A 9,736-nucleotide genomic window follows, 5' to 3' on the forward strand; every position below is an offset into this window, starting at 1 on the left:
GACAAAGAATATGAAGTTGGAATAGGAGGAAAATTGAAAAATGTTAATAACACTGTCTTGCACTATCATTTAAATGTTTCAATTTTACATGTATTATAATCTCCTAAGAGTGAGAACAATTTTTTTTTTAACTTAGTCACATGTTTTTCACAGTGGCAGGCAACTTGTAGACATTCAATACATACTTTTTGAATGAACGAGCAGCACTTGTTTTTCATTGATTGTCATCTTATTAATATTTCCTTTGGTTTAAAAATTATTACACATTTTCACACTGAACATATTTCATTTATGATGCCGTGAATGGCAAAAATTGAGAAGTCTGACAATACTAAGTGTTGAAGAGGATAAGGACCAACTGTAATACTTATTGTATAATGTGAGGAAAAGGTAAATTGGAGCAACCACTTTGGAAAACGTTTTGGCATTCCTACATGTAAAGTGGAACGTGTGCGTATCCCATAACCCAGACTTTCATTCCTAGAGAAATACTTATATAAACCGTAGAGAAAGACTAACACATGTGCACCAAAAGGCCCACAGTAGTGATGTTTGTAATAACAAAACAGAATTAGAGATACCCAGTGTCCATCTAAAAGAGAATAGATACATAAATTGTGGTATGCTCCCACAATGGAATATTAAAGAATGGTATAAATAACTAAAGTACAACTTACAACATCGATGTCTCTTACAAACATAATGTTAAGTGAAAAAAGCAAGTATCGTGGGGCTACATACAGAATGACACGAATTTTATAGCTCAAAAACAAGCAAAAATAATACTAGAGTATTTAGGAATACATATATATATGATTTTTTTAATTCAAAGCAAAAGAATTATAAATATCTGTGTTTATTTTGAAAGCAGCAGGGGGAGTCAGGAGGATGAGAGGAAAAGAGCACCACTTTAGATAAAAAAAATACTGTTAACATTTTTTAATTGAACGGTGGGTTCCTTTGTGTATTTTATGTCATTTCGCTTTAGGGCCTTCATATATGCCATATATATTGTTATATGGAAGGTAACATACTTTCAAAATGGTGATAAAGGAAAAAATGTTCCAAACGTGATAGCCTGAAAAATTTGTTTTTAGAATAAAACAAAACTTGGGTATACATATGACTTACATGTACTATCTTAGAGAGATTACAATGTTAATAACAACTAACAGTAACATATAACAGTGGGAGATTCAGAATTATAATAGACATTGGATTCATTACTTGTTTTTATTTCATTAACTTTTTTGCCTCCATCAAAGTACTCTAAACAATAAACTTTGTTCAACATGTGGGGAGAATTAGATAGAAAATCTTTTATTTCACATTGTCATGCCCAGAACAATCTCTTTGTTTAACCAGAAAACTGGCTTTGTTTTCAAATATACCTGGGACAAGCAGAGGAAACAAAAATTATAACAAAAATCAACTCAAGTTTTGTGTTTATATTTTCTATGTATTTTTGTTTGTTTTGTTTTTTTACTGTACTTTAGATGAAGCTTTACATAGCAAACTAGTTTCTCATTAAACAAATTAACACACATAGTGTTTTGTGACATTGGTTGCCAACCACACGACATGTCCACACTCTCCCCTTCTCAACGTTGGGTTCCCCATTACCAGCTTTCCTGTCCCCTCCTGCCTTCTCATCCTTGTCCCTGGGCTGGTGTGCCCATTTAGTCTCATTTTGTTTTATGGGCCTAGCTAATCTTTGCTTAACCTCAGGAGTGACTTCATTACTGAGCTATAAAGAGTGTCCAGGAGCCATACTCCAGAGGTTTCTCCAGTCTTTGTCAGACCAGTAAGTCTGGTTTTTCGGTTTTTGTGAGTTAGAATTTTGTTCTATATTTCTCTCTGGCTCTGTCCACTACCCTCTACTGTGAATCCTGTCAGAGTGGTCAGCGGTGGTAGCCAGGCACCATCTAATCGTGTTGGGCTCAGTCTGGCGGAGGCTGTAGTAGTTTCTGTCCATTAGTCCTTCTGACTAATTTTTCCCTTGAGTCTTTGGTTTTCTTCATTCTCCCTTGCTCCAGATGGGGTGAGACCATTGGAGTATCTCAGATGGTCGCTCACAAGCTTTTAAGACCCCTCTATGTAATTCTGAAGCAATTTTGTCACAGGGAACTTTTCCAGAATTTTATGTTGTCTGATTGTGGTATCTTTACTCTTTGATTCAATATGAAAGCCATTAGAAACTACAATGTGCCTAGAAAATCTTGAGCCTCTTATTCCCCGTCTCCTTACAAAACAGATTTTGTCACTAAGCTATAATATTTATCTCCCCTACTTCTTGGATATAAGTAGGGAGATAAACACTAATCTCTTTGCACTATCACCTTGCATCAGAAATAAGTTATATCTTTGGATAACAGCACAATTCTAGAGCCAGTAAGTCTTATATACATGAATTTAAAATATCCAATTCTCCATTACTAGTGTTAAATTTTGTCTCCCCATGTTTTCATATCTTGTAATTTTTCTGTTTCTAAAAGTAGGGGATATGCATGAATAATTGAGCAAAATGTTTTCCTGCAATACAAATCTATAGTAATTACTAAGAAAACCCAGAGAAAATTCTACTTCATTAGCATTTCTAAATTATTTATTCAACTGTAAGACAGAACGCAATAAGAGGATTGCTTAGAAATTTAGTCAATAGGTTAATTAGAAATTTCTGAATCTTCTGAATGTCTTCTTCCCAATTCCTTATACTCTGGTACTCTTAATTTTCTCTCACATTGTCTCATTTAAATTTACAGAAGCAAACTGAAAAGACACTAACTATATGAGAATGAACAATTAGATGGAAACAACCCAAGTGCCCATCAACAGATGAATGGATAAACAAAATGTGATATATCCACAAAATGGAGTATTATTCAGCTATACAGAAAAATGGAATCCTGATTCACACCAACACATGGGTGAACCTTGAAAATATTACTCTAAGTGAAATAATAAACCATACATAAAGAACATATTGTATTCTCTCACTTACTTGAAATACCTAGAATAGATAAACCCATCCAGACAAAAGATTATGGTTACGAGAGGATGGGAGGAGAGAAAAAGGGGAGTAAAAACAAATGATAATTCAATTAGGATACATGTTTGCTACTAGAAAATTATCAAACAATATCATCAATATCACACACAAGTAAAATTTTGCTGAAGACCATTCAAAAGTGGTTACAGCAGTACATCAACAGGGAACTGCCAGAAATTCAAGCCAGATTCAGAAGAGGACATGCAATGAGGGATATCATCGCTGATGTCAGATGGATCCTGACTGAAAGCACAGAATACCAGAAAGATGTTTGCCAGTATTTTGTTGAATATGAAAAGGCATTCAACCATGGATCATGACAATTATGGGTAATATTGCAAAGAATGGGCATTCCAAAACACTTAATTTTGCTCATGATGAACCTGGAATTAGACCAAGAGGCAGTAGTCATTCAAAAAGAAGGTGGTTTAAAGACAGGAAAGGTGTGTGTCAGGGTTATATCCTTTCCCCATACCTATTTGATCTGTATGCTGAGCAAATATCCTGAGAAGCTGGACTCTGTAAAGAACAATGGGGCATCAGGATTGGAGGAAGACACATTAACAACCTGCAGTATGCAGATGATACAACCTTGCTTCCTGAAGGTGAAGAGGGCTTCAAGTACATACTGATGAAGATCAAAGACCAAAGTCTTCAGTATGAATTATACCTCAACATAAAGAAAACAAAAATCCTCAAAACTGGACCAATAAGCAACATCAAGATAAACTGAGAAAAGTTTGAAGTTGTCCAGGATTTCATTTTACTTAGATCCACAATCAACACCCATGGAAGCAACAGTCGAGAAATCAAAAGACACACTGCATTGGGAAAAGATGCTGCAAAAGACCTCTTTAAAGTGCTAAAAAGCAAAGATGTCACCTTGAAGACTAAGGTGCGCCTGACCTAAGCCATGGTGTTTTCAATCGCCTTTTATGTGTGTGAAGGCTGGACAATGAATAAGGAAGACTGAAGAATTAATGCCTTTGAATTGTGGTGCTGGTGAAGAACACTGAATGTACCATGGACTGCCAAAAGAACGAACAAATCCGACCTGGATAAAGTCCAACCAGAATGCTCCTGAGAAGCAAGACTGCATCTCACATACTTTGGACATGTTATCAAGAGGAACCAGCCCCTGGAGAAGGACATCATGCTTGGTAAAGTAGAGGACAGCGAAAAAGAGGAAGACCTTCAACAAGACAGAATGACACAGTGGCTACAACAATTGGCACAAGCATAATAACAATTATGAGGGTGGCGCAGGACTGGGCAGTGTTTTGTTCTCTTGTACATACGGTCGCTATGAGTTGGAATCAACTTGAGAGCATCTAACAACGACAACACTAGGTTGAAAGATAAAAGAAAAATTCATGTGTTCAAAATTAAAGATGCAAGTAGCTGTATTTGTTGAGGTAGAACAGTCTGCTTCCTCAGAGAAAATTTCCCTTTAGTGTAGCTTAGATACTGTCCATGACTCAATTTCTAATTCTCGCTTCTTATGGGCCGGGAAAATTATTCAACTATTTCAGAGCTGAGAGTCACTTGTCTCAAAATCAAATAATCCCCCTCATACTTTTCAAATATATTTTTCCTCTTACTAATTTTTTTTTTTTTGCGGGCGGGGGGGGAGCTTGAAATTTTTAATCCATTTCCTCATTTTGTGACTATTTGTTCTTCCAGAATCTTTTTGAAAGTCGGTAGAGGTATAAAACCCAAAACATATTTCAAATGTTTTTCACAGTATTTTTCACCTGTAGAAAAATGTTTCTAATCTCTGAGACATATTTAAAGTCATATATTTAAATAGACTAAAGTAACAAAAGAAAAGTGCTACAAACATGTGGGCTGAAGTTTCACAGGGAGGCTGTAAATAAGGCAGTATGTATACAGGCAAAGGTTGATGAGGCTTGCTTTCCTGGCTACATCTTTTGAGGCCCCAGGTAACTGGGCCATACATTGGGTCTGACACATTGTGTCTATCAGCCATTTAGAGCAGTAGGTTTCAAATTTGTTTGGCAGAGAAATCATTCTTGGGGAAAAAAATACCAATTGATTTTTGCTTAAAAATTTTTTTGTGTGTGTGTGCAATCAATGACCCCTGGCGGTGTGGTGGTTAAAAGCTTGGCTGCCAACCAAAACGTCAGCAATTCGAATCCACCAGCTGATCCTTGGAAACCCTATGGGGCAGTTCTACTCTGTCCTATGTTGCTATGAGTCAGAATCAACTCAGTGGCAATGGGTTTGGTTTTCTGGGTTTAATAGTATAGTGGATTAAAAACAAAAATTGCACCCTATGCCCCAATGTGTTTGAGAATTATAAGGTTATTATTATTTTTTAAGGTAATCCTCCCATGCCATGGAGAATCCTTTCCTCCAACATCCCTGATCAATGGTCACTTGGCCCCTAAGGGAGCCCCATTCCATCATTGGACAGCCCTGTTAGTTAGAAAATTCTTATGTTAAAATACAATTTACCTCTTTGTAGCTTTCCATTTGTTCTATATCAGCCTGCTGAAATAACTAACCTGTTCCCATGCTTAAATAAATAGGATCTAAAAAATAATGCCTATTTAAAACTTGGGAAACCCTGGCGGCATAGTGGTTAAATGCTACGGCTGCTAACCAAAGGGTCAGCAGTTCAAATCCGCCAGGTGCTCCTTGGAAACTTTATGGGGGCAGTTCTACTCTGTCCTATAGGGTCGCTATGAGTCAGAATTGACTCGACAGCACTGGGTTTTCTGGGTATTTAAAACTCGCCCCTTTTTTCTTCTTTGTCCCACTAAAACATTCCCCATAAAATATAATTCCAGTTTGTTTCCAACATAGTGTCAAGTTTTTTCTCCTGCATAGCATTTTGTCAATGTAACTCTACAAATATGGTACCCAGAAGCAGATGTACCATTTTAGGTGTGAACCATCTCATTCTATAGACTGTAGACTTCCACTACAGCAACAAAATAGAAAGCTAGCTTTTATATAATTCAAGAATTCTTCATTAAGCAAACATTTACCAATCACTTTATCATTCACTCTACATTTTACAATTGATTCACAAATTAAAATTATACCAAGCATAGTAAATGCTTTACTAAAATTAAGATATATTGTGTACATATTTTCCTAATTTACCATATTAGAAACTCTGCTACAGGTTTATTATGCCTTGCTCTCAGTGAACTGATTCTGAAGCCTTGCAATGTCACAATTCTCCAAAATTCTCCAAAGTGCTCGCAGTTTTTGTTATCACGCTATTCTGTAATTTTGCCATGGATTAAGACTATGCTTTCAAGTCTACTGTTCCCAAGACCCTCCTTTACATCTTCTGGAAAAGTTTAACAATTGACTGTCTACAGTTTTCTTTCATTTTTCATTGCGCCTACTCTCCGCCCAAAAAACAAAGGAAAATTCTGATTCTTATAGCAGCAGGAGCTCAATAATGACAAATGAAAACATGGATTTACAGGAAAATCAGAAATGGCTAAAGCAGAATGCTTCTCCATCTTTCAGCACAGTGGTTTTCAAACTTTTCAGTTCCCACACGATTTCTTCAAATGAAGACTTAGTGGAGCACATCCAGTTGAAACTTCTCTACCTGAAGGAATTGAATAGAGCTCCTCTTCTAGAACCTTGCTTCTCACACTTTAATATGCATACAAATCTCACCTGAGAATCTTGTTAAAGCGCAGCATTCTGATTCAGTAGGTCTGTGACAGGGCCCAAGAGTCTTCCTTTCTAACTAGGTCCCATGTGATGCTCATGTTCTGACCCATGGACCAGACTTTTGAAGCAGGTCGCTGGAACATCTACACAGTGTTTACAGGGTTCCCCAGAGTATCATGCTTCTTATGGCTCTAGAATTTCCGCCTGTTTTATTACGGCTCCATATTATTATCTCTTTCTTGGGAACAAGAAACTTGAAAACATAATCTCAATCCCTGGTAGGCGGACTAATGGACTTTCAAAGATGTCTACATCCTAATCCCTGGAGCCCGTGAATATGTTAGGATACATGGCAAAGGGGAATTAAGTTTGCAGGTGGAATTAAGGTTGCTAATCAGTTGACATTAAAATAGGGAGATAGTCTTGGATTATTCCAGTGGACCCAGTGTAATCACTAGGGTCCATTAAAATGGAAGAGGGCATCACAGTCATATAGATATTTGACTACTGAAGAATGGTCATAAGAGATACAATGTTCCTGGCTTTGCAAATGGAGGATGCGAGCCCAAAGCCAAGGAATATGGACAGTCTCTAGAAGCAGGAACAGGCAAGAAATTATCTCCTAGATCCTACAGAAGGGAATGCAGTCCTGCTGACATCTTGATTTTAGCCCAGGGAGACTCATGTTGGACTTTTAACCCACAGAACTATTGTTGTTGTGTTGTTAGGTGGCATTGATTTGATTCCTACTCATAGCGACCCCATGTGATAGAGTAGAGCTTCCCCACAGTGCTTTCTCTGGAGTAATATTTACAGAAGCAGATCACCAGGTCTTTCTTCTGTGGAGCAATTGAATGGGCTTGAGCCACTAACCTTTCAGTTAGCAGTCAAGTGCTTAATTGTTTACACCAACAAGGCTCCATTTGTGCTGTTTTAAACCACTGATTCTGAGGTAATTTGTTACAGCAGCAATAGAACCTAATACATTATCACCATATTTTTGACTGGATAAATTAAGAACCAACTTTAATGGACCATATAACATCATGGCTTTCTCTTAATAGAAAATATCTGAGTGAAGCTTTTGTCCCTATCTGCGTTGCTGCTTCATCTTCAAGCTTTCAGTTGTGTAGATGCTACAAGGGGTCTCATTTTATATAGAAGTCAGTGACTCCTACATCCAACAATATATTATAGTTTACTGCATTAACAGCTTGATTAAAAAAAAAACACTCGAAATTGTTTTGCTGATTTTAGAATAAAATTTACTACTGAAACTAATTGCCTAGAGTCTAACTGTAACTGTGACTTTTTTTTTTTTTAGTGTTCAGAATGTGTCACATTACTGCTTTAAAAAAAAGATCAGCTCTTTCCCATCTTGCAAGATGGCAGGTGAAAAGCCTGAGAAGCTGGACACTAAGGAGAATAAGCCTGAAGTCAAGAAAGCAGATGCCAGTGGCAAGGCTAAGAATGGTAACCTCAAGGGCAAAAAGTCCAAGAAGGGGCAGCCCCACTACAGCCGAAATTCCATCCTAGTCAGAGGAATTGGCAGATATTCCCGGTCAGCCATGTATTCCAGAAAGGCCGTGTACAAGAGGAAGTATTCAGCAGCTAAATCCAGGGTTGAAAAGAAGAAGAAGGAGAAGGTTCTTGCTTCTGTCATGAAACCAGTTGGTGGTGACAAGAATGGTAGTACCTGAGTGGTTAAACTTCGCAAAATGCCTAGGTATTACCCTACTGAAGATGTGCCTCGGAAGCTCTTGAGCCACGGCAAAAAACCCTTCAGTCAGCATGTGAGAAAGCTGCAATCTAGCATCACTCCTGGGACCGTTCTGATCATCCTCACTCGGTGCCGCAGAGGCAAGAGAGTGATTTTCCAGAAGCAGTTGGACAGTGGCTTGCTACTTGTGATGGGACCTCTGTCCCTCAATCAAGTTCCTCTGCGTAGAACACACCAGAAATTTGTCATTGCCACCTCCACCGAAATTGGTATCAGTGGTGTGAAAATTCCCAAACATCTCACGGACACTTACTTTAAGAAGAAGAAGCTGCGTAAGCCCAGACACCAAGAAGGCGAGATCTTCGACACAGAGAAAGAGAAATACGAGATTACAGAGCAGCGTAAGGTTGATCAGAAAGCTGTAGACTCACAAATTATGCCAAAAATCAAAGCCATTCCCCAGCTCCAAGGCTACCTGTGTTCTTTGTTTGCTCTCACAAATGGAATGTATCCTCACAAGTTGGTGTTCTAGATTTCTTGCAAAGGATCAAATTAAATAACTGATACATTTAAAAAAAAAAAAAAGATCACTGAAAACCCACAAAATGATTTTTGTTAGTATTTTTCTTCCTCGTGGTATTTAAAGAGAGCTTTGCCACATTTACCATCAAATAAGTTTAAATGTCAGCATTATAACTTTTCCACAATTCTAATTAGTTAGAATTTTGGCTGGAAGGAACCAGTACAAGTCCTGAAATGAAAAGCATCACGAGTTAGGCAGGCTTCTTACATGAAAAATGTTTAACCTTCCAGAGGTTTGGGGGAAAAATGTCAATAAAATTAAAGCAATCTGGGATTGCATGTTTCTAAATAACTGAGGTTGCACAATGCAACAGCTCAACAAAAGAGTACCTAAAAATAGATGCACACCACTTGCATGGCAAAATCTCGACATAGCAAGTAATCAAATTATTGCAGAATGCGAGTGGAACATAATACCACAAAACCTGTGGGTGAGTTTTATCTATTCAGATATAGTGGCTTTTGCTTTATGTGTTATTTAGGGGCCCGTACGCCAGAAGGAGGCACTTCTAGTGGCAGCAGGGCTGGTTCTCAATGTAAAATGTGTGAGAACAAGGCCAATCACATTGACTGTTCCCATCTCCCATTACAATTATGCAGGGGACATCAAGATGAGAAGGGCATCAGGGTGACCTTAAAGGTAAAGGAAATTAGAGAAGGGATCCAGTATAGCAGTAAAATATAGTAGAGGGGCACGGAGCACTCATCAGTCAGGGTCTGTG

General features: G+C 37.8%; 1 pseudogene; it reads left to right on the forward strand.

Annotated features, from left to right (window-relative positions):
- Positions 1-8,092: 8,092 nt before the first annotated feature.
- LOC126071384 (60S ribosomal protein L6-like) lies at positions 8,093-8,964 on the forward strand (annotated as a pseudogene).
- Positions 8,965-9,736: the final 772 nt, after the last annotated feature.

Source organism: Elephas maximus, chromosome 1 (assembly GCF_024166365.1).
Source record: "Elephas maximus indicus isolate mEleMax1 chromosome 1, mEleMax1 primary haplotype, whole genome shotgun sequence".
Lineage (NCBI taxonomy): Eukaryota > Metazoa > Chordata > Mammalia > Proboscidea > Elephantidae > Elephas > Elephas maximus.